The sequence below is a fragment of the Hyperoodon ampullatus genome, assembly GCF_949752795.1.
Source record: "Hyperoodon ampullatus genome assembly, chromosome: 2".
NCBI classification, from domain to species: Eukaryota; Metazoa; Chordata; class Mammalia; order Artiodactyla; family Ziphiidae; genus Hyperoodon; species Hyperoodon ampullatus.
In genome coordinates this window covers 124,438,222-124,464,258 of record NC_136915.1, presented here as the reverse complement: position 1 = coordinate 124,464,258, position 26,037 = coordinate 124,438,222, and the positions used below count along the sequence as shown (strand labels likewise).

The 26,037-nt window shown below is 45.0% G+C and overlaps 1 protein-coding gene and 1 pseudogene across 4 annotated transcripts in view; both read right to left on the bottom strand.

The window, feature by feature from the left end:
• Positions 1-26,037, bottom strand: part of SMYD3 (SET and MYND domain containing 3) — a gene marked incomplete at its 5' end in the record, with an annotated part of 751,002 nt that overhangs the window by 81,110 nt on the left and 643,855 nt on the right. The window lies entirely within an intron of this gene.
• LOC307066999 (translation machinery-associated protein 7-like) lies at positions 12,197-12,945 on the bottom strand (annotated as a pseudogene). Its single transcript has one exon. The product of its transcript is annotated as a translation machinery-associated protein 7-like (transcript).

The following is a 26,037-nucleotide window of genomic DNA, read 5'->3' as shown; positions in this document are numbered from 1 at the left end:
CGCGGGCCTCTCACTGTTGTGGCCTCTCCCGTTGCGGAGCACAGGCTCCGGACGCGCAGGCTCAGCGGCCATGGCTCACGGGCCCAGCCGCTCCGTGGCATGTGGGATCTTCCCGGACCGGGGCACGAACCCGTGTCCCCTGCATCGGCAGGCGGACTCTCAACCACTGTGCCACCAGGGAAGCCCCCAAGTTGCTTTCTTAACACCCCTTCTTAATTTCACTTCACTCACAGAAGAGCTTTAATAATATGACCACTACCCCCACCAGCTGTTGAGCTCTGGCACTGTGCTAATTGATCCTGTCACTTTGTGCTCACGGTAACCCTTGAAGGTCATTGTTGTGATCTGCAGATGAGGAAACAGAGGCCAAGGAGATGAAATAACATATTCAAGGTCACAGGACTTCAAAGTACAGCAATCTGGATCTCTGATGCTCTTCCAGGCTCCTCTGACTCTACAGTGTGCTGTCCTCCATTAATCTGTACTTCCTCTCAGTGAGTGACATAACAGAAAGAGACACTGAGGACCAGACACATGAGGTGACACCAAGGATGCTCTGCCCATTAGCTGCAGAGGTGGGGTGGACCCCTCAATTCATGATTCCTGGCCCAGGGCTCTCTTCCCTACTCACCACCAGGCCATTACCAATCTAGGTGACCTGTGGGTGTGACTTCTCACTCAATCCAAATCCCATACCTTCCTCAAGGCCCAGATCAAGACTCACTTCTTCCTGACCAAATGCTCCCACTGACATTCCTCGTACTTTGCTTCCCTTTCGCTTTGCATGGACAAATCCAGTACATTCTCGCAGGTAGTATTATATACTGCTTTACGATCCTCCAAGGAAGGCTGCACACTTCCCTTTCCACCATACCACCTAACAGCATCCTGGGGATGTGGCTGGCCCTTGATAAATGCTTTCTGACCGGATGCACCATAGAACTATGCAGTTTAAGAGCCTCCTCAGGGAACATCTGGCTTAACACTCTCATTTTCCAGTTGAGAAACTGGGTCCCAGAGACGTGTAGTGACTTGTCTGGTTACAGAGCTAATTAGTGAAGACTCGGGCCCGGAGCCCAGTCTTCTGTCTCCTGGTTGGTGCTCTCCTGCTACTCTGGTTGCTGGGCCCCATCTACCCAGGAGACTTTCGCATTTCTCTGCATCAGAATTGTGTCCTAAGGCCCTAAGTGGGCAAACACAAGGAAAGAGAGGTTAAATCCTACATTCAGTCATTTTAAGGGGATATGAAAGTACTACTTTTTAATTTCTAGAGGGGAAGAAAAAATGAAAAGGAATACTGAACAGAGAAAAATAAAGACTAGTGAAAAATTCCCAGTTCTTAGACAGATATTAAACAGCTGAAAGACAAGATAGTCTCTCACGGTCCTTCTTCCTCCGCCCCCTCCCACCCCAATACTGCTTGCTTCTAAGGAAGGCCAAGGAGAACGCAATTCTCTCCAGGGTAAAGTGTGAAAATCTAGAGGGGACATTAACATTTTACGGCCTCAAAATTTTTAATAAATTAACTTTATTAAAGGATCGCTGGTTTTTTAGTACCTTGAAAATGAAAGGTACCACACCTTCTAGAAAATATGTATTCACCTCATTTGCAGGTTTGCTGCATTGTTACATCTACCCACATCTCTCTTTCCACTACAAGGAAAGGAAATCATACATTTCTGTAGCATTTTATAGTTTATAAAATAGCTGAATGCATTATTTTATTATTATTATTATTTTTTGCGGTACACGGGCCTCTCACTGTTGTGGCCTCTCCCGTTGCGGAGCACAGGCTCCGGACGCGCAGGCTCAGTGGCCATGGCTCACGGGTGCAGCCGCTCCGCGGCATGTGGGATCTTCCCAGACTGGGGCACGAACCCGTTTGCCCTGCATCGGCAGGCGGACTCTCAACCACTGCGCCACCAGGGAAGCCCTGCATTATTTTTTTAAATGCTTATTCTTATAATAGACTTGGGGGATTATATAATGGAGGTATTATTTATGTAATCCTCAAATGATTTTTGAGAGCCTACTGTGTGCTGGGCACTATTCTAGGCCCTAGGGATACAGGATTACACAAAGCAGAGGAAGTTCCTGCTCTCCTGGAGATTATATTCCAATTAGCTCCCCTTTCATGGATGAGACAACTGAGTCTTAGCGGTTAAGTGATTTACCCATGGCTGCCTGGTTAATGAGCAAGAGGGCTGGGGCTTGGATCAAGGCTTAAGAGGCCAGCTCTAGCTCTCGCGGTTCCAGAATACTCCTGCTTTATGTGAGCAGGGGTTTGCTTTCTCTGAAGTCAAGAGTGTCTATGTTCTCTATGTTCTTTCCCTCAACTGTGGGATACAGCTGTGCACAGCACTTGGTCCTTAACACAACCAGAGTGACTGCCCAGAAAAGGCTTCTGTTTTTCTCTCTTAAAAGATGATATATAACAACTGGATATCTACATGAGGTAGGTTGGGCCCCTACACCTCATTCCATATAGAAAAATTAACTCAAAATGGATCAAAGACCTAAATATAACAGCTAAAACTATAAACCTACTAGAAGAAAACACAGGCATAAATCTTCATGGCTTTGTATCAGGCAATGGTTTCTTAGATATGACACCAAAAGCACAAGCAACAAAAGAATACATAAACAAATTGAACATCATTAAAATTAAAACTTCTGTGCCTCAAAAAAAGAAAGAAAAGATAACCCGTAGAATGGGAGAAAATACATGCAAATCATATGTGTGGTAAGGAACTTATCTCTAGAATATATAAAGAACTATTATAATGTAATAATAATGTAATGACAATAATGTAAAGACAAACAACCCAGTTAAAATACAGGCAACGGATATGAATAGACATTTCTCTATAGAAGAAATAATAATAGGCAAATTGAAACCACAGTGAGATACCAATGCACACCCACTAGGTTGGCTAGAATCAAAAGACAGATAATAGCAAGTGGTGGCGAGGATATGGAGAAAGTGGAACCCTCATATATTACTGGTGAGAATGTAAAGTTATGTACCCACTTTGGAAAACAGTTTGGCAGTTCCTCAAAATGTTAAACACAGAGTTACCACATGATCTAGCAGTACCACTCTTAGGTATATACCTGAGAGAAATTTAAAAACGTCCATATAAAAATCTGTGCACATATGTTCATAGCAGTATTACTCTTAATAGCCAAAAAGTAGAAAGAGCCCAAATGTCCATCAACCAATGAATGGATAAATAAAATTTGGTATATTCATAAAATGGAATATTTCTCAATAAAAAGAAATAGAGTACTAATACATGCTACAATATAGGTGAACCTTGAAAATATGCTAAGCGAAAGAAGCCAGTCACAGAAGGCCACCTACTGTATGATTCCATTTACATAAAATGTCCAGAATAGGCAAATATAGAGAGACAGAAAGCAGATTGCTAGCTGCCTAGGAACTGGGGACTGAGGGGATTGTGGTGTGACTGCTAATGAAAATGTCCTAAAAGTGCATAAAAAAGATAGTTGCATTTTATAATCTGTAAATATACTGAAAGCCATTGAGCTGTACACTTTAAATGGGTGAATTGTATATGATGTGAATTACTCTCAATAAAACTATTTAAAAAAGAAAAGATGATGCATAACCTAGTATGAAGAAATATTGAGAGCTGGTGAAAGATGACCCCAATAGCTAGGTGTATAAGTGAGCAGGCAACTAACCTGGGCACCACCTTACCTTTTATCTTCTGTAAACCTACAGAGAATGATCCTCTGGGGAACTTTCTGAACCAAAACATTTGTGACAGAGTGTAGTCAGCAAATATTGCCCAGACTACCACAGAACGTAGAAAGCTTAGAGATGACTGATTTTCCTGGCAAAACCCAGACACTGATAAGGTTTACAGCTCACTGTGGTGGCACAAGCTGTATGCAGATTCACAAATCTTTCATTTGAGATTGCCAATACCTGTCTTTAAACTAGAAGAGACAGATATTTCTTTCTTCTTCCTCTCCAAATGTCACCTCCCAGCCTCACAATGCCTGGACTGAGTTTCAGAACTGTCCTTTAGAGTGAGATGTAGATTCTTGGTGGGTGGCCTCTTAGCCCACCTCCCTGCCCTTCCTTCCCTCTTTACATCAGAAGAGTTGGTCTGGTTTCTCTCATCACAAACAGCGGTATCAACAACCCCGGCCAAATTCCACAGCTTCTTAACCAAACTTGAGCCAAGTAAACAGTACTTGAACTTCAGAAGTCTGGGTCCATAGGTTTGTGTGAATGACACACTTCTCAGTATTTTAGCCAGGGCCCACCCTCAATGACTGTTTTTCTGTAATGACAGTACTCTACCTTACTGAGGGTAATAAATGCTTGTCCTCAACAGAGCTACACACAGGACCTCAAATGATGAACTGGCTAAAATATAGCTGCTCTGTATAGAGTGATGGAACTCTAGCCATGACATATACAAAGAAACTAAGTGTCTTTCCTCATCTTCACCAGTGGGAAGGAGCTAGCATTGAGCTAAGACATCTATCTGATAAGTACCCTCCATCCATGGCTAGTTTGGGGCAAAGCATGTGCCTCAGTAACTTTCTCTCTCATTTGTTATTCTGCCACAGCAGGGACCAACGCTGCCCTTACCACCTTGCCCCAGAAAAGCCATTAATTACTTGAGGTTTCCATCAGCTAGAAACATACCTGTCATGCAGCTGCTTTACTGCATCACTCACACAAAGGTTGCCAAGGTCTGGACTGAGTCCAACAGAGTATTTTTCATTTGGTTGAAGTTGTTTTCAATGTTTTCTTGTTTTCCAGTGATTGAAGGTCAAGTCTGGAGCAGGGGACTGGATTAATAAAGCCCTGTGAGGGGAACTGCGGCAGTGACATGTTAACCCTTCATTCACCAGAGAAGAGAAAACTGCCAAGCAAGGCTCTGAGGACAACAACCTTCAAATGGGCCCTCAATAACCTGGTGCTGATTCTGGAGAAGGCCAAGGTCTATGAATGTGTATGTGTCTGTGATGGAGGCTCACAAGTAGGATGTCTTGAATTGAAAACCTTGCCAGACATCACCCAAGCCAGTGTTACGGGAGCAGAGTTTGTTTCTTCCCTCAGTGATGGATGTGAGTTTCCTAGAGCTCACTGCTTTCCTTGAGGGAGGGAGGAAAGGCCTTGGCAACTCTGTGTACCTCCATGTTTTTTAGCCATATTGTATAATGAATGGGCAGGTCTGGGGCACCCTTACCACATCCAAAGAAGCTGAAGAGGATCTTTATGTCTCATCTGACTTAACGCTTGGCTCAGTAATCAGTCAAGAGGTTGGGTCTCACTTTTTAGGGGTCATTTACATGCAGAGCCCCTCTGGGTTCAGAAACTCTCAATAAATCAGTGTGTGTAGCACACTCATTCCCAAACTTAACAGCTATAGTTTTGGTAGCCTTCAGGCTGAGAATTCATCCTGTGTCCAATGGATAGGCAGTCAATAGGGTAGAGCACGTTTACCCAAGTACTCTCCATGGAACCCCAGGGTTCCATGGGCAGTTAAGTTTGAAAAAATGTACTCCACCTCTGCTTTATTCTGGGATCCTAAGGCATCACCAATTGTAAGCTCCCCGTTGATTTAACAGTAGTTTTTTGAAGGTATGGGGAGAAACACCGGATTACAAGAACGCAGTTTTGCTTTTAAATTATAAGAGCTTATATTTAGCTATACAGGTACTTATAGACTCCCTTCTTCAATATCTCAGTAACATTTTGTATCTAATCATTTTAGCCTTCAGATTCTAAAGGTTTTCTGAGTCACTTTTGACCTTTGGAAGTTATCTTAAATATCATGGTGATGAATCGCTTTTTATAAACTTTTCATGATCTTGATTTCTTTTGTACCTTTAGGATAGACAACATAACTCTGAATCCTATAAAGGAATATTAGATTCACGTGCCTTTTCTTTTTGATAAGTTTATAGTTTCCTCTTTTCCTTAACTGAATAACATGTCACTAGAAGGTATCAACTTCCTTAAGTGTCAGCTGGAAGCTTTTGATAGATGCTTGGAGATGGAATTATGGTTCTTCATAATGAAGGAATCATTGGTTCAAGAATTGTCACACCGTCTTCTCATTTTGAAACTTCTATGACCCATTTCCTGAAATCTGCCAATTTCTATCACCTTTAATTACACTACCTGGGGTGTGGCAGAAAATTTGCCTTTGCAATGCTACTTTATAACAGTCTTTTCTTTCTTTCTTTTTTTTTTTAAAAAATTTATTATTTTTGGCTGAGTTGGGTCTTCGTTGCTGCACGTGGGCTTTCTCCAGCTGTGGCGATTGGGGACAGCTCTTCATTGCGGTGCGTGGGCTTCTCATTGCGGTGGCTTCTCCTGCTGAGGAGCACTGGCTCTAGGCGCGCGGGCTTCAGTAGTTGTGGCTCGTGGGCTCCAGAGCACAGGCTCAGCAGCTGCAGCGCATGGGCTTAGTTGCTCCGCGGCATGTGGGATCTTCCCGGACCAGGGCTTGAACCTCTGTCCCCTACATTGGCAGGTGGATTCCTAACCATTGCGCCACCAGGGAAGCCCAGTCTTTTCTTTTTAAAAACACATTTTGTTTGGGGATAATTTTAGATTTATAGAAAAGTTGCAAAGATAGTACAGAGTTCCCATAAACCCTTCTCCAGTTTTGCCTGTTGTTAAGATTTTACATTACCAAGGAACATTTGTCATAACTAAGAAAGCTATGTTGGCATACTACTGTTAATTAAGTTCCAGACTTCATTTGGATTTTACTAGTGCTTCCACCAATGTCCCCTCTCTGTTCTGGAATCCAATTCAGGGACAACACTGCAGTCAGCTGTCTTGTCTCCCCAGTCTCTTGTGGTCTGTAGCAGTTTCTCAATCTTTCCTAGACAGTCTTAAAGAGCATTGGCCAAGTATTCTGTACAATGTACCCAGATCTGGGTTTTTCTCATGACTACATGGGGCTTATGGGTTTTTGTAAACAGTATCAGAGAGGGCATGATAGGCACATAGCATCACTGATGATGCTAATCTACTTGGTTAAGGTGTTGTTTGCTTGGCTTTTTCCACTGCAAGTAATAGTCTTTCTTTCGTTCTTTTTTATATAACAATCTTTTAAAAGGTATTTTAAGAGTCAGTGAAAGGATCTAAGTTAAAATTTAACCTTGGTGGGCTATTTTAAGAACTCACTCGAGGGGCCATGAGATGAACAGGTCTCTGGGCAGAGTAAGTCTCGACATTTTGTGCAGGCGGGGCAGCCTCAGTACATCTGCACCCCCTGCTGGGTGCCGGTTGTTCTGACCTGGGCTGGGAGGAGGGTGAGGCGAGGGAGGCTCTGGACACACTCACTCCTGGGTCTTACCTGCAGGACCCTGAGAATGAGTGCCTCCTTAAACCTTGCACCCTACACAGTTCACTTGCCTCACCCTGCTTCTGACACTGATTCTAAGATTTACTCCAAGTTTAGACACTAGAATGTAAAAAGATGTGCTCTTTATTTTATTTATTTTATTATTTTATTTTTTTGCAGTATGCGGGCCTCTCACTGTTGTGGCCTCTCCCGTTGCGCAGCACAGGCTCCGGATGTGCAGGCTCAGCAGCCATGGCTCACGGGCCTAGCCGCTCCGCAGCATGTGGGATCTTCCCGGACCGGGGCACGAACCCGCGTCCCCTGCATCGGCAGGCGGACTCTCAACCACTGCACCACCAGGGAAGCCGGTGCTCTTTATTTTAGGATGAAGTGTACTGTACAGGCTCCAGGATGTCCTGCAGTACCTTGTTTAACCCACTGTTTCTAGAATTAATTTGATCATTGAGTCCTTTTTTTCACTTAAGAGGCGTTTCTTCACCTAAACCTACGAATATTCTTGGGGAAATGAGAATAGACTGGAAGGCAGTGGACTGGGTCCAGCCACTTGGGTTCTGGACTGGAATCTGCCTCTACTCCCACCTGCCTGATGTGACCAAGTTTCCTCATAAAGAAATGCTCTTCAGAGCCTCTGCCATCCTCAGCCACATTTCTGATGCATTTAAATGGATTTCTTTGACCTCTCACTCACCCCAGGAAGGCTGTGCTTGCATTTCTGTGAGCTGTGGATGGTCATGCTGACAGTCCTCTGGGAGTGGCTGACCCCTGTCACCATGTTGGGGAGTAAAAACCATCTAGATGGACAGCCAAGCACTCAAAGGCTGACCCCTGCGAGAATCGTTATCAGAACCCCTCACTGCTCCACCGTGAAGGCCGGCGGGTTGCAGCTAAGCCCTGCCCTGCACCCCAGCCCCCCATGAACCTTCCTGTCCTTTAACTGCCAGGACTCATACACAATGTTAATAGAATGCACTCCTGTTCTCTGATACAGGATCTTTAACATTTTCTGAAGAACACTGTACTGGCAGGTTACTAGGCTGAAAATTTAGGAAGCAAATTACGATAGCCAACCTCATTTCACAGTTTTGAGTAGCCCCGATGGAGCAATCTTCCCTTTCAGAAGATCACAGCAACGTCCTGAGTAATGATGGTTCAGCCCACAAGCGGGAGACCAAAGAGGGAGATCTAATGTCAGGCTCTGTCTCGGCTACCGACAAGGACTTTTAGGACACGGGGTTGTATTTTTCCTACTAAATGACAGTAGTATTTAGCAGCATGTGTACATGCAGAAACAGGTGTAGAGGGCCATCCATCAAATGAATAACTCATACAGGGAGTCTCTGGGGGAAAATCCCACATTATGGGAATGGGAACATTTTCAGCTATATGACAAGGGGAGCTTAGAGACCAACAAGGGCAGCTCTTCACTTTCTTTTTAAAAATCTGTCACCTTTTGTAAAAAGAAGAACGGTATGGTAGAAAAGGTACGAGACTTGGAGTTGGAGGGTCCATGATTTAAATCCTGTCTCCTGAGGCAAGTTTCTTAACTTCTCTGAGTTTCAGTTTTCTCATCAGTAAAATGGGGAGAAGGATATCCTATTGACAGTGATACTGTAAGGATCGAATGAGGTAACTTGTCTAAACGGTTTTAGCCAGTGCCTGGCACAGAGAAGGTGAGTAGTAAGCACGGAATTTCCTTGCACTGCAAGCTTCCTTTCCACTGGGGATTAGCTCATGGTTGACATATATGGTATGGCCTCAATTCTGCACAAGCTTGATACTCCAATGCCCCAGCTTTGAGAAGGTCTCAGAGACAATCCAGAGAGGCAGGACGCCATTTAAAGCAGTCTCTGGACTGTGCAGCATGATCAGGACAGACACCAGTGCCCTGAAGCAAGTCCATCAGAACAACCCGGTTATTGCCCAGAGCTAAGGTGTCTCGCTCTCTCTCGACATTATTCCCTCCTTCTCCTGTTCTCTCTCTGCCCACATTTTGTTAGCATTTATACTGCTCACGGGCAGGGATCAAAAGGGCAGCTAAGACTTGTATTTCCATTGTAGTCATACCCAGTCTGCTTTGAGCGAGGCGGATTTTAAGCACAAGTGGGTAGATTGACGTGCATAGATTTCAAGGTCCAAGATGGTCCAGGGATCGTTGCTCTGGATGGTGCCTGGTGACTAGACTGTGATCAACAATTAGCTTAAGGCTTTGATTTCTGCTAAATACAGGTGTCCTTGGGAAAGCCAGCTCACAGCTTGCCAGTCAAGAGACGCCGCTGGGGCTGGGGTAGAAAGATCTGAGAGTGGGTTTAGAAGGAAAGGGCTCTAGGGAGACAACAGCGAGGCCTTGGCCCCTTAGGGGCTAGAGGAGCCACCAGTGGGGGGGAGGGGGAAGGGGTACAAGAGGAATGGCATCACATACAAAGGCGGGGATGCCACAGACTAAGTTTGCTGCACAGACGCGCCCAGCGCCAGGATCAACGAAACTAATTCCTGCATTAACCTTCGGGGGAAGTGACAGACCTCGGTTCTTCATCCTTTCTGTTCTGCTCTCTCCAGGACTGCGGATGTAGGTGGCTTCTTGTTAGGCAGGGATGTCTCCCTATTTTCACTGGTTTGGTCCTCTACATGGCATCTAGGAGGTGCCTTTGTAGCACAACACCTGAGCCCATGTGGTCAGGCTGCTTTGGGCCAGACCAGAAGCCCCCGGCTCTTCCCAAAAATTGGCCACCCCACAGGGTGTGACCCTCACAAGAGTCTCTGAAGCTACTGGGAAAATACCTTTTGTCAAAATCCAATTCTGGCCCATTTGGTTAGTTTCAATACTGCTGTGGCCAGGGGACAAGGAGGACACCATTTGGGTTACATATAAACAGACGCCGGAGACCTAAGAGGTGAGACGGGATAAGCCAAAGCCATGACTCAGTCCAGGATGGTCTGGCTTATGTGGAGCTGAGGAGTGAGGCTGGATCTGAATCCCTGCTGCTCCCTTACCTCGGCCCCTGGACCTTCCCCCTGCTGCCCGGCCTTGGACGCACACCCTGCAGTGTTCAGGGACCAGCCCCGAGGAGTGATCTTTTCTCGCAGGACATCTTGAGAGAGATGTTTACGTGTTTATGAAGGTTAATTCCAGGCTCATCCAAAGGCCACCTAAGGTGCTAACGCTCTGAGTCGGTGGGCTTTACACATACCATCTGCTGCTGAGCACCCCGCCGCGGTGCACACTTCCAATCAGTGGACTGGCCTAAATATTTTCAGCTGCTGACAGATGAAAGCTGGCCTTGCTGGCGGCGTACATTCTTCGGTTCACACACATGCTCTTATAAGGAAGTGGAGCTCAGCGCACACTCACTCATTCACAGCTGGGGGACCGCTACGGTGCTCGCAAGGATGCTGCCACTTGGACCCACGGGTGACTCTAGTGCCTCATTTTGTGTTTTTACTGTCACCAGTGTTAATGAAACCTTGACAGAGCAAAGCCAAAAGAAAGGTGTGCCTTGAGAGAAGCCCTGAGAATCAACCTTTAAAGGGGCAACTTTGCTTCTGATTTGCCAGGGAACTGGGGCATCAAACAGGAGCCTGTTACCCAATTCGACCCCCATCCCAAGGGATCAGACTTTGTCAGGAGCTGCGGTGATTTTTCAAAGTATTTAATAACCTGCAATATGGCGCAGTTCCTAACCAATCGGAGCGATGCCAGCCTTAGCGACGGAGCAGGTCCCAGAAGGAGTGTAGTGCACCCCCCTTTTTGGTTCCTGGATGATGGGAAAGTTTCAGGACAGGAGCCTGTGTAGCTGCACAGAGGGTCTGGGGCAGTGACTGCTTCCCAACTGGGAAGAAATTATTTTAATGCTATTACGAGCACTAGTCAGCACCAAGTCAAGGTGATTCTCAGGCCGATTAAGGGTTTCGGGTGAGGGTGTGGACACAAGGGAAGAAGCACCAAAGAAAGAAAGTCTCTATAACCTTCGCCTTTCTGATCACACCATGGTATTACCCACGGGAGTCTGGTCCCTGTAACTTGCTACTGGATCAATAACTTAAGAATAAGGAAGTTCTAGAGAGAATGAAACTCCCCCCCAGAGCCAAGTCTCACATTATTAGCCTGGGGGCTGGCAGGCCAATGGAGACTCAGACCTGAGACACTGGGAGAGTTCTTCTCTGTCTCCGGGGAATTCAGTTCAATCCTCCAACAGACTGAGAGGCACCGCCAGCTTAGATTTCTACTCAGAACACATACACTGGTGTCTGGGGAAAGGCAAGCATGGAGTATATACTTCAGTGAAAAGTTGAAAAGCATGGAGGGTAAGTCAATTTTCAAAGAAGAAAGTCAGAGGCACAACCGATGGAATGCATGATTCACCTCTGCAGAGCAGACATTGATTTCCACCTGGGAGAATCACCGAATTGGTTGGGAGTTGAAAATATGATTTCTGACTTTTCATCAGATCTTACATTTTATTTTAAGACCGTGAAACAACACGGGATTAAAAGTCTTATTCAGGGCTTCCCTGGTGGCGCAGTGGTTGGGAGTCCGCCTGCAGATGCAGGGGACGCGGGTTCTTGCCCCGGTCCGGGAGGTCCCACATGCCGCGGAGCGGCTGGGCCCGTGAGCCATGGCTGCTGAGCCTGCGCGTCGGAGCCTGTGCTCCGCAACGGGAGAGGCCACAGCAGTGAGAGGCCCGCGTACCGCAAATAAATAAATAAATAAATAAAAGTCTTATTCGGGAACAGAAGTGAAAAGGAGAATTCGGCGTTTCTCTTTGTTCAGAGTAAATACTTTCAAAGGTACTTCATAACTAAAACTTAAACATGTAGGTGGTGGGGGGAGGATGCATGGCTTTCCTTGCTTGGTTCCTGTTGGATAGAGAGACAGCCTGTGAGCTTGGGGGCAACAGGCACCTCCCATTTATAGTCCTCACCAGTTGCCCTGGGCCCAACCCTTGCTGACAGATATTTTCAGAACGCTCAGGTCTGTACAGCTCCCTATGACTGGTGTCTGGGGAACAGGCACCAATCAGAAGCCGTACCCCTTGGGGGCGTGGGATGGGGGGCGAGAAGTAGTGGGAGACATCATTCAAGTATGAAATGCCACTTACCAGATGTGGGAGCTTGGGTGAGGTACCCAGCTCTCTCAGCCACAGCTTTTTTTTTTTTTTTTTGATTTTTTTTTCTTTTTTTTACAAAAGTTTATTCTTAAATGTACAATAGGTTCCAAGACAACATTTCATGCTAGCTATAGGTGGCAACAGATGTTATGGCAGGGAATCCAGATGTTTAATCCAGATGTTTAAACAGGAAAGGAACTAAGGATCATCATTGCCTCAGGCACAAGGAACAGCTTACTTTTTGCCAGATTTCTTAATTCCACCTGTGGCCAGGGGGCCCTTCCCCGCTCCTCCTTCTGTTTCTGCTTGAATGCCTTATCTTCCTCGTCCATCTCCTTGGCTTGCTTCTTGGGCTGCTTCGGGGGCTTCTTCTTGCCACCTTCGCGGCCCGACATGGCGCCTGCTGCCCCTTCCCCAGACCCTGCCACCGGATGCCTCAGCCACAGCTTTATAGCTATAAACTGGGGCTAATCACTTCTGCTGTTACCTAGAGAGGCAGATCTAGGTTCAGGTTTTCTCATGCCTGACACTACAAAATATAATTTTGTAGGCCTACTTTAAGGAAAAGAATGCAAAGTTAATAAATACAGAATTGAGAACAGGGTTTTAGAAGGGGCTCATGCAAGTGGAGGATCCTACAATTTCAGCCTCATTAGCTCCAAGGTAAATCCACTTTTGCATACCTGCCTATCTCAATTGAGATAAGAGATGAGGATACAAAAGTGCCTTGAAAATTGTAAGGCGTTACATCAACAAATGACACTGAATTCTTCTACAAATAAATAATGTGTATTGTGTGCTAAATAGTATGCCAAGTGTAGGAGACAGAGCTACGAGCAAGACACAGGTTTTTTTATCAACCTGTGTGAACTGGATTTCTTGGTTCATACAACATAAAGACTCCTAACTGATATATATGGGGGGTTGCAGGAGACTAGAGCAGTGCAGTCACCAAGAAAGATAATGCAACCTTATGCTGCATGATTGTAAGTAATTGTAAGAGACTGGATACACGCATCCATTGCACTGTGCCCTCCCTCCCCTTATGGAACCCAGAGTCCAGAGGCACTGCATCATCATCTGTGGTAGGATGTCCTCTGAATCCTGAATACAGAAGTGAAGCTCATGAATACAGAAGGTCTGACTGCTTCCCTACAACACTAGCCCCTCTCAGGGCTCTCCAAGGTCCTGATTCCTACACCCAGCTTTCTGGGACTTGGGTTCTACTCAATCTCAACCTCTGCCTTCTCCTCCTTTCCAACCATTGTCTTCTTACCGACTGCCATTTTGAAACCCCCAGAGCAACAAGCCAACCTTTCTAACCCCATATTTTCAAACGTGAATGGACAGTGGTTGCCAAGGGCAGGGGGGCAGTGGGAGTGAGTGAGATTACGGGATAGAGAACAACTAAGGAGCATAGGGTTTCCTTAGAGGGAGACACTGAAAATGTTCTAAAATTGATGGTAGTATTAGATGCACAACTCTGTGAATATACTAAAAGCCACTGAATTGTAAACTTTAAATGGGTAAGTTACATGGTATGTGAATTATATCTCAATAAAGTTGTAAAAAACTATGAATGGAGAACCATTCAAGAAAAGTTTAGAACACAGAAAAAGACCAGAAAAAATAAACTGAAGAAAAAAAAACTTGAAGAAACTGAGATTATTCAGAAAATGGGAGATAATTTTTTAAAAGACCAATTACCCTTAGATTCAAGAAGATGTTGAGTTCAAAAAAATAAGAATCGGGAGCTGTGAAAAAGAAAATTTTCAAGAACGAGTTCTTATAAATTTATAAACAAAAGTTTTGCTGAGATATAGAAAGTCCAATAAAGGTCTGGAAGATTAAGTCAAGGATAATTCTCAGAACATAAAGCAAAAGGCCCAGGACACTGGAAACAGAAGGTTAACATCTGACTACCAGGACTTTCAGGACAAAAGGACAGAGAGAATAGAGGAAATGGAATCAAAAAGGAAAAAATAAAGAAAAAATTTCCCAGAGATAAAGGAAGACAGGAGTCTTTAAAATGAGAGGATCTAGCATAAATGAAAAAATACCCATGCCTAGATATATCAACGTGAACTTTCAGAACATCAAGGAGAAGAGCAGAGCCTAAAAACTTACAGGAAGATAAAATGGTGATCAACAAAGAAACCCCAATCCAAGTAGAATCAGAAATGATAGATCTTAGAAGACAGGGTAGCAGGCTTTTAAAATAGCCATTGAAAGTGATTTTGAACTGAGAATTTTATATTCTAATTCTCCATCAAGAACAAGAGTACTAAATCTCCATCTAACATAGTGGGAAATCAAGGGACATTGCCTAAAGTTGACAGAATGAGAAATAGAGATTTCAGTATGTTGTCTGAAGTTTCACAGTTAGCCATTAAATGAATTAAATAATGTTTATCATTTTTTAATGGAAAGGAAGAGGAACAAGAGGGAAAAGAGGATAGTATAAGCTAGAGCTTTACTTTTTCATAGTTAGGAGTAGATAATTTATTTAGTTGATACACAAGAAACATAAATCGAAAAACTATTATTCAGGGGTATAAAAATAACTATCAGAAGCACTGAAAACAGAAATGTTTTTAAAAAGTTGCTCTTAAGAAGCAGCCTTGAAAGTGGGGAGGGGTGAGGCAGAAGCCTGTTGCTTTTTATTTTAAAAATGAGATATAAGGGATCAAACCCATGCCCCCTGCAGTGGAAGCTCAGAGTCCTAACCACTGGACCGCTGTGGAATTCCCTAAACTGCTCTTCCTAATAGCCTGGCATGAAATGTGTCTTCCTCTAATTCCAAGTCATATGTCCTAGTTCCTCCCCCTCTGGTCATGAGGAAGAGTCTACCCCCGTCCTATACTACAGCCCTTTAAAGATTTGTAAACTTATAACAGGTCTCCTTTTCCTTCTCAAAGTCTTTGCATCTTGTGGTGAAACATCTCCATTTCTCATCGGCCATTTCTCATATGATGTCATGACAAGATTCTTCTCATTCTGGCCACTCTTAGCTAGGAACTCTCTAGACACAGTGCAATGGATGCGTGTATCCAGTCTCTTACAGTTACTTACAATCATGCAGCATAAGGTTGCATTATCTTTCTTGGTGACTGCACTGCTCTAGTCTCCTGCAATCCCCCATATATATCAGTTAGGAGTCTTTATGTTGTATGAACCAAGAAATCCAGTTCACACAGGTTGATAAAAAATGAAATTTATCAGCCTAAGTGTTGTGTAACTCAATACTACAGGGCTGAATTTGGTTTCAGGCAATTCTTGAACAATGGGACCAGGATCTGTCTCCATTCCTTACCTCTGCTTCCTGAGTTTCATCTCCATTCTCACTCTTTGTGGTCCCAAGAGACCTAACAGACTGCATCTCCTGTGGCCATATGCTTCCTCTATCATAAGCCATAGGAATGGGCAGTTTACTTTCTTAATATTGCGAATAGAAGTCTAAGAATAGACCATCATTGGCTCTAACTGGTTTGGCTTGAGTCTGGTGACCAGGGAAATAGGATTCTCTAGCTTAAGCTAATCATGCACTGCCCCTGTGGTCAATCAATCACATACAAACTACATGGCTAGGACATTTGAGGTTCTATTAAGAAAGAGAATGGAGGAATTAATGCTAGTGGGACATCCAAACATAATCCACTACAAAACACTAGAAAAATTCTCCAGCCTATTACTGAATTTTTAATCACAAATGCAGACTTTTCCATGTATCCCTGTTTAAGTTCATCTTGTTGATATCGGCCAAATGTTTCTAATTAAGGAGATAATTTTGAAGTTTGGTTTATTCCCACAAAGTATTAGTTATTCTTCTCAGCTTTGCATCCCTTGCAAATTTGATATACATAATGGCTATGTATTCATCTCATTAAGTCTTTAATAAAAATGTTGACTCAGAACCAAAAAAGTGGAGCTTTGAGGCACATACCATTACATATTTCCCAAAAGGAGTCTATCAATCTGTAAATGGCTACAGTTCAGAAACAGCTATTTAAAAGGCATAAACAAACCTTACTAGCCCAATTTTTCCATCTATAGGAAATGTACCAGAAGACATTATCAAATACCTTGCTGAAATCAAGGTGCACTCTATCTGTAGCATTTCCAAAACAAATGCAGTCTTCTGGCTATGTTCCTTAGTGCCTACAGCCTGAACTAGGTACTGCACACTGGGACTGAAAAACCTTCACAAGATGTATCACACACTGCCATCAGGCACACTTTCTTACACAACTTCTCTGCCTCAGGTAGGGCCTCACTGGCCTCCCGATCCATGCTTTCCTCTTAGAGCAAACGGACTCCTTCTTAAGCAGCTTAGCTTGTGTCCTGGTCCAAGTGAATACTGCTGCTCCCTTTAAAATTCTAGGAATCTGCTCTTGCAGACCTTCATTCCTCACGCATAACTAATGGTACAATGCTGCTTTTTCTTTCTCTCCCACGTCATAGCTTTTTACTTATCAGCCTTTGGACTCTCTTTATCACCTGTGAATTTTTTTCTTTCCAGAATTTTTACTAGACTATCTGAGTAGACTAGTTCAGTGGACAACATTCTTCTGCTTTGTCCATCAGCCACCTACCCTCCATCTTTTGAATACCTTCTGTCCATTCCACACCTTGTTACTGGTAGGGCTGCCAGCATGTCATCTCCCTTGGTCCAGGCAGCAGTGAGCATGAGACCCAAAGAGGCCAAAGAAGTTCATCCAAAACACATAGTTTAAAATTTGGAGCTAGAGGAACTTCCCTGGTAGTCCAGTGGTTAAGACTCTACACTTGCACTGCAGGGGCACTCAGGTTTCATCCCTGGTCGGGGAACTAAGATCCCACATTTTGCATGGTGTGGCCCAAAAATTAAACATTAAAAAAATTAAAACAAAAAATTGGAGCTAGAGGAAACAGAACCTTTTCTTTTGTCACAGAACTAGGAGAATGTGAACCGGAGGCTGCTGGAAGCCACCCTGTCTACCACATTGTGGGGAAACTACCTGTGTGGTAAAGAATGAAGACAAGATAGAGGAATGAGCAGAGCAGAGAGAAACAGATCCAGGGAGAGGAGGAGGGTAGGGCTGTGAGGAAGAGAGACTGTATCCCTGAATTCTGTCATAGTAATTCTGTCCCTGGCTGTGCAGTTACGTGGGCAGCTGTGCAGTTACGTGGGCAGCTGTGCAGTTACGTGGGCAGGGAACCCCCTTTCATGCTCAGGCAGTCTGAGTTGGGTTTCTGTCACCTGTTAACAAAAAGAATCTTGATACATTCATGTAGTAGGAAGGCAGGGGCTAGCTGGAAAGAACACTCAGCCCGCTACAGTGCAGTAACAATCCAGACCTTTATAACTGAGCAAACCTGGGTTCAAGCTGACTCAACTGCTCTTTTGGTAAATTATAACCAAAATAAAATAAATAAGCCTAAGGTTTGAACCCCAGCTCTGCCACATACTTCTCATCCTCAGTCCCCTCCCATGGAGGACAGGACAGGCTAACTTCCTCCTCACTGTGCTGGGAGGATTAGAAGGCCAAGCGAGCTGCCTGGTCCACAGGAGGCTCTTAATAAGTAATAGCAATTACTTTTCAGTTGAGGAAAGCTGAAAGGTAGAGGAGAGCTCTTACAGTCCTTTCACCCATTCCTCTCAAAAAGATGACGCTAACAAATAGCTGACAGATGCTTCTGCAGTGGCTGGACCCGATTTATCTTACTCCGGGAGGATATTATGGTGATCGTTCCCATTACAAGTGAGAGCAGATTTGTTCCTCTTAAATTCTGAAGGGCAGCGTGATAGTGTGATTGGCGTTCTTTGTGCGGGAAGAGCCATTTCCAGCAGCCTTGCATTCTTTGCAGAGTGAGCGCCGTCTCCGCTCCCCTCGCTGCTCCCAGGGCCCCGCCCTCTGCCCTGTTCAAGGCCGCAGCCCACTGCCCTCTTGCACTCCAGTTTCCTAGTCCCTGGTGGGGCCACTTCCCTTGAACATATAACACATTTTTTCCAGCCAGTGTGCTCTCATGAGCTCAAGAGCCTTGTGCTATCTGGGCCGAAGGACATTTTTCGAGCTCAAAATAACTTGGCTCTCTCAAAAACTGGGACCTATCATTTTTGGGGCCATTTATTCCCCACCTTTCATTTCTTTGAAGGACCTCTTACTGTTCCTTACAAGTGCTATCACCATTCTCTATAAGTGATCAAAAGCATGAGGCTTGATAAATCAGCTTTACTTGTGCAATTTAATTGAAGGTCCATTCATCTATCCTTGGAGAAGTTCTGAAAACTCAGTATGGACTTCACTCAAAATACACAAATAGCATGTGACCAAAATACATTTTTAAAATTACAAAACATGTATTTACGTGAAATTGAAGTTGGTTTTAATCAATTCTTTTTGAGCCTTTCAAAGTTATATCCATCATTTCCCATTTCTCAGGCCTGCCTGATTTTCTGTTGGCTCCCTACAGGGGAAAATGGGATATTTTTTTTCTCTACTTTCTCTTCCAAGAGCTGAGAAAAAGGAAAAGAGATAGCAGCTATGTAGCTTCAGGGGCAGCCAAGCAAGAGATTGATTCAACAGGAGAAATTTAATGCATCCCAAAAGATTCCCTAGGATTTGATATCCTACTGCTTAGGGTACAATCTGTTGTAATAAGAAACTGAAGATGTTCCGTCAGGAAAGTCAAAGTACTCAGTGATGGCTTGTGAAAGTTTAAAAAAAAAAAAAGTGAAACGTAATAGGAAATGTTTTTATTCTGGAGATGCTTTCTTAAATAGGAGGACAGAAGACCATTTCTCAGAGAATATACATGGGTGAACACAGAAGATGAAATGCTTTCCTGTGCAGGTACCTAATCCCAGGGTGGAGCGCAGATTTCATCTTGCTCCCCAGGGAGGTTGTTTACCGGGAATCAGGCAAATGCAACGGACAAGAAGTATGTCCTGTGCCCCAACCTAGCCTGGGGTGTCTAGAGTCAAGGTAAGTGTGGGGATGGATGACGCTGGCCCGTGGCTGTGGGATTTTCTTGTCTGAGAGGAGGAATGTGGCTCTGGGCAATGTGCTGATCTAACAATCCTAGCACAGGGGGAGTGGGCGGAATAAAGTTCAGCAGAGGGTTTCAACACTAGATCCATGGTCTCTGAACGATGGTTAGGTGGTGGCCCTCCGGTAGCCAGGAAAGACAAACATACAGAGCTGTGTGGCCAGGAGTCAGCGGGAAGCATGGGTTTCACATGTGTCCTGCTGTGCACAGCATGTTGGGGGCAATGTGTGGGTCACCTTCCCCTCCCCAGCAGGGGCTGTACATATACCAGCAGTGCCCAGTCATTTGTGCCACCCTTAAGTCAGGTGGGAATACCCAGGTTGGATTAAGGCTTGGTCTGTGAAGCTGTCACCTAGGCCCGTCTGCTGTCACCGGGAGCTCTGTCACAATCTGCAGCTCTTGTTCAAGGGCCAGAGGCCTGGGGTGGTGGCAACGGGCAGAGGAGCTGCGGCATCCAGGAGAATGGGTGGGCTCGTGCCCACCCCTCCCCTCTTCCAGAAGGGCTGGAGGGTCAGAGCCTCATGCCAGTTCCATGCACAGACTACCCTATATTTCTCTTTCGGAACTAAAACCACAAAGCTGGGTCATTCTCATGCAACTAGTGGGGTCAGGGCTGGAACCACCCAGAACACTGGTCAATAAATATCTTTACCCAAACACACAGGTGGCATCTCCAGCAAGATGGTTAGAGTGAAAGGGAAGTTAGGGTGTTTTTAGAGTGGACCACTGAAGGCAAGATCGTTTCATTCCTCTGCTGCCCCAAGGAAAGTGCAGTCAGAGAAATTACTCATCCTGCTCTTCTTTATTCTCCTACCAAAAGCCTCACACTCGCTCCAGGTTATCTGGACCTGGAAACATGAGTAACTAGGGATGAGCTCAAGTCGGTAGTTTAAGTAAACACACGTGCACCTGAACTGCGGCATCTCATCATCTGCGCTGTTTTCGCCTCCTTCCTCTTCCTCTTTTCTCTCCTTTGCCTTCTTTTTCCTTTTGTTGTATTTCTAGATTCTGAATTAAAAGAGCCCTTTGGAATTAAACTAAGGGGCTGATATTAAACAGGTTAAATTAAGAGTGCTTGGGCCTCGATGGGCCCCTACCCCAACTGCCAGGCAGGTGGTCATTGCCCCAGTGTCAAGACAAGGGGCCGTGACTAAGAAATCAATCTCACAGAACTGGCAGCAAAGAAAGAGAGGCCCCGATTGGAGGTATCATGTAACTCAGTATTATACACAAACATGCACACAGAGCTCAAACTCTCATATAGGGGTTTGGCCACCAAAGATACTTTAATTGAAAATTACAGTGCGGAAAAAAAATGATTAAGTGGCTAAGGGATTATTGTCCACATCAGTAAGCAGAGAATAAAACATTTGTTCATTCATTGGGTGAAATAATTCTGTAAACCTCACCATGGAAGACAGATTGCAAACAAGGTGCGTGAACAGAACGCTGGGTGAAGCTCCGATTCTCATGTCCCCTCCTGGCTGGAGACCCAGCTCTGCTTTACCTCTGGGTCCTCCTCTGTGAGTCTGGCTGAGGAGAAGTCCTACAGCTGATACCCCCAGCCAAGACCCTGCCCTCTAGGAATGAGATTCACTGACAGGTATATGGATACAAGCATCCTCCTGGAGCAACCTAACAAGGTCTGTGACACGGAGAGATGAGGCAACAGTAGAGCAGGTCCAGGTAAATGCCGAGTGAGTGAGTGACTGCACCCTGGGTAACGTGCACCCACATGCTCTGCTGGCTCTTGGACTAGACAAAAACCCACAGAAGACCAATTGTAAACGTCTTCAGAAGAAAAGCCAGCTTGAAAACAGTCATAGAAGGTACTGCTGTGATGAAACCTTACATTTCATCAACTTATCTGCTAAAGCTTCTGAGGGAAAAGTCAAAAAATACTGGCAAAATCAAAACGGAAATGGCTGCTATGTAATTACTGGCAATCTCTGAGTTACAAACACTTACTTGTAACTACATCATGTACACAAACCACCAGCTGCATTTTACTGCCGTTCTTCCCACCATTTTTTTTTCTGACAACAAAGCACAGAAAACGATGAGATAAAATCTTACTCTTTCACGATTTCTTCCCCTTGAGGAGGACTTCATACCCCTCGCGCACTCTCGTGTAAGACCTTCGTCATTCCTGTTCTTCTGCCTCTTTCCAGGTAACTTACAAAATGTCATTCCCAGCACTATTTTTGGATAAGTAAATCAATACAAGCAAACCTCACTCTATCAGAACAGACTTTGATCAGGAAAAGGCCCTTATGTATTATGAAATGAATTTAAATCAGATATAATCAATATCATGCTATCCATTCTTAATTCTTTTGAGAAAAGAGGAACATTTTGGTGGATGGGGGACACAATTTGATAATAGTTACGTACATTGAAAGTGTACATAACTTTTTTTTTTTTGCGGTACGCGGGCCTCTCACTGATGTGGCCTCTCCCGTTGCGGAGCACAGGCTCCGGACGCGCAGGCTCAGCGGCCATGGCCCACGGGCCCAGCCGCTCCGCGGCATGTGGGATCTTCCCAGACCGGGGCACGAACCCGTGTTCCCTGCATCAGCAGGCGGACTCTCAACCACTGCGCCACCAGGGAAGCCCTGTACCTAACTTTTGATGCAGCAAATTAGCATTTAGGAATTTATCATATGGATTCACCCTATGGCTTCAGTCACATCAGAACACAAGGATGCAAGTATGTGGCTGTTAATCATAGTATTGTTTGACATGGTAAACATACACGGAGACCAGAGGGACTGATGGACAAATTACGGTACATTCATGAGATGATATACTAGGTATCTGTTAAAAAGAATGAGGTAGACATGCAGGAGTCGATCTGCACAGATGTCCACACTTTGTCGTAAAGTGAAAAAAGCAAGTTATGGAACATGAGACAGAGAGCAACCCTAGTTTTTCCTTCTCTCTCCCACTAAGGAGAATTCTTGGCTTCTCCATCCCTTTTCTCCTGTCACCTTTCCTTCCCCACCCACCACACCAGTAGGCATATTTAATAGATCAGGATTGGGACTGAGTCTCTCCCCAAGAAAGACAAGAAGAAGACAGAAAGCGAGGAAAGGAGGGAAAAGTGGGGCTTTGGAATATATTCAGACGAGTGCCTCACACATAGAAAAGTTCAGAAAGAAACTTACCATGGCTATCTTTAGGGAGTGAGACAGGATGTGAAAGATGAGGATGATTTTTACCTTTCCGTCATTTTGAAAATGTCCTTTCCTAGGAGTATGTATTATTCTTACAACAAAAATTAACAGAACGTGTGAATATATTGAAATGGACTTGAGGTCACGGGGAGGGGGAAGGGTAAGCTGGGATGAAGTGAGAGAGTGGCATGGACATATATACACTACCAAACGTAAAATAGATAGCTAGTGGGAAGCAGCTGCATAGCACAGGGAGATCAGCTCAGTGTTTTGTGACCACCTAGAAGGGTGGGATAGGGAGGGTGGAAGGGAGACGCAAGAGGGAGGGGATATGGGGATATATGTCTACATATAGCTGATGCACTTTGTTGTACAGCAGAAACCAACACACCATTGTAAAGCAATTATACTCCAATAAAGATGTTAAAAAAAATTAACAGAACGTGTGAATATATTGTAAGTCCTCCTCGAAGCCTTGAAGAAGCCTCTGTACCTCCGTATCAGCCTCTGGTTCTTAAAGAAAATCAACTTTAATTTGTATTCAACATAATTTAAATCTTGTTTTTAAAACTATGTTCAGTTTTGTTTTTGTATTTCTTTCTCCTTTTTTAAAAAAAATTTATGGTCTACATTGATGATGCTGAGCAGGCTTTCACGGGCTAGTCCAGGGGACCTCAGCATGACCTGTAACACCTTCTTCAATAAGAAAATGCTTCCCAAGTTCTAAACTACCAACTGGCAAACTAACTTTTGAAACCCAATTCGTCTTACAGCTGAGATTTGACTGAATTGTATTTTTTTTTTTTTTTTTTTTTTTTTTTTTTTTTTTTGTGGTACGCGGGCCTCTCACTGTTGTGGCCTCTCCCGTTGCGGAGCACAGGCTCCGGATGCACAGGCTCAGCAGCCATGGCTCACGGGCCCAGCCGCTCCGCGGCATATGGGATCCTCCCAGACCGGGGCACGAACCCGTATCCCCTGCATCGGCAGGCGGACTCTCAACCACTGCGCCACCAGGGAGGCCCTGAATTGTATTTTTAAGTAAAATTTGGGAAATACCTTTAAATTACTTAATGTTGGTAGTGCTAACAGACAGATGACTGCATATATAATCACAGATACACACATAGATACTCTCAGGAGAAGTACTATGAGCTAATACTAAAGATTGCACATCTTGTTGTATGTGAATTAATTCCAAATTGTTTTATGAAACATAAAGAACTTAATATTTTATGTTGCACCATAAAAGGAACTTCTATTGAGTAAAAAATAAATGATGGAGTGACAAGAAGGGAGCTGAGGGCAATGCGGTGATTTGGATAAAAATGGAATAATGGACACCTTCTCCTCTAAGGTCAGCAGTTAAGATTTAGCCAAGGTCAGCAGTGACAAAATCATCACTAGAGTCTTGACCTCAATCTAGTTGCTGAAAACAGTATATTAACATTGTAAAACTGTTACGGCAGATGGCAATCTAGTCACCTCTCAGTAACGCATGCCTAACTGCCCATGTCCTTGGCTACAGGTGGACAAAAAGCCCACCTGGAGCATTTGCTGGGAGACTGTGTAGACGGGGGAGGCCCACAGCGTGAGTTCCCTCGTGCACACCTGCGGGGTGAAAACCACTGCCCACCTCGGGATTCCTACCTCACACTCTAAGATTGTTAAAGGGCTTGCAGGGCATCTGGCCCGTTAGTTCTTTATTTTCACTTTTGCCTGAGCTAAAGGGAAAAAGGGCCAAGTCTGTCGGCATCCACCCCTCTCATTTCTCTTAACTCTGTTGATCTGGATTTCTGATAGCCCTTTCCTCTGCTACAACTTTGAAAGCAAATAGTTCAGATCTCACTCGTTTGAAGTGGATCATTGCAGATTCGATTTCTTGAAATACAGAACACCACAGAGCAACTCCTTAATAAGCTCCAGGGAGGAGAAACGGAGGGAAGCTTGGAAATGTGTCACCCAGCGTAAGAACAGAGGGTACATTTACAGAGAGATCGTGACCTGCCCAACACCAGGGAAACATAACCAAAAGTATTCCAAACAACATGGTGTACATTCCGTGGACTTGGCCTCACTTACAAGAAAGGTCTCTTTGTTTGATTCAAGTTTAAGTCAGTGAAACTGCCAGTTAATTAAGGAGGTAAGAAAGTCCTTCAGAGAAGCCTTGGGGCTATGGAGAAAAGAGGATTCAAAAGTACGCGGAGAACGAGCTCCCTCAAAGGCGCGCGGCTTTCTTAATGAAGCCAGGGGACCAACATATATTCCTGTGCCTGGGCGGCGGGCTCAGCGCACTTCCAGCCCCAGACAGCAGTGGGGCGAGCAGCCGCTGAGGGGATCTGGAGGAAAGAGGATTTTCCGTCTTTGTCTCCTGGCCGGATTCCATCCGCTCACCAGGCAGCCTGTGGTTTGGCATCCTGAGCCCGAGCCCTGAGCCCAGAGGGGTAACGCCAGCCGTCCCCAGCCTGCCTCTCATTGCAACACAGAGAACGAACGAAGCCTTATCTCTTTGTATTCAATTCATATTTTCTGAGAACCCACAAGATTCATCATACCTAACAGAAATTTCACGCTCATGGGAAAGTCTACAGTCCCAGCCCTCAAGGCAATCTCTTATAAGTTTGATTAAAGATGACTCACAGTCTGGATTCCGAAGCTGTTCAACCACAAGGCACTGGGAGAAACCACCTAGAGAAGTTCTGAAAAACACCCTCAGGGTCACCCTGGTGCCGTGGCTGGCCTATGGACTTCTGCCATGCACCTGGCTGGTGGGTCTATGCCATCTTTAGGCTCTTCTCTGTCTGCACCGTGCTCCTGGCTTCCTGACCAAATGTGTCATTTCTGGCTTCCTCCCTTTGCCTGGACTGATATCCCAGACCCTGGACTTGCTTCTGTTCTTATCGTGTTGATCCTGGTAACTTCCCAGCTCCGGTGTCTTCTGAGGCTCTTCCTCAAGTGGGGACAGGTGGCGCCCTGTCTGCTCTGCCTCCGTCCCCTCCTTCCCTGAGGACCACTCCCCTGCCTGTTGCCCATGTTGCATAGGTCTAGACCTGGATCTTCCCTCTGCTCAGCCCCTTAGGGCTGACATCATGTCTGCACGGTCTTCAGAGCTAGGGAACTCAGTATCTGCCTGGAATGGCGCCCCTCCTCCTCAGGGGCCTCCCCCAGCCTTCCCAGGTCCCAGATGCTTTCAGGGCACCTTCCCCACAGTGAGTGACCTTGTTCTGTGCTGGAGATGGCTATTCCAACCTGAGATGATGGTATATGCGTCTCTGTGCCCTTTCTTCTGGACTGATCTATCTCCTCTTCCAAACTTATGTTCTTAGCCCACTGCAAACCAGGGTCCCACACCCACCAGCA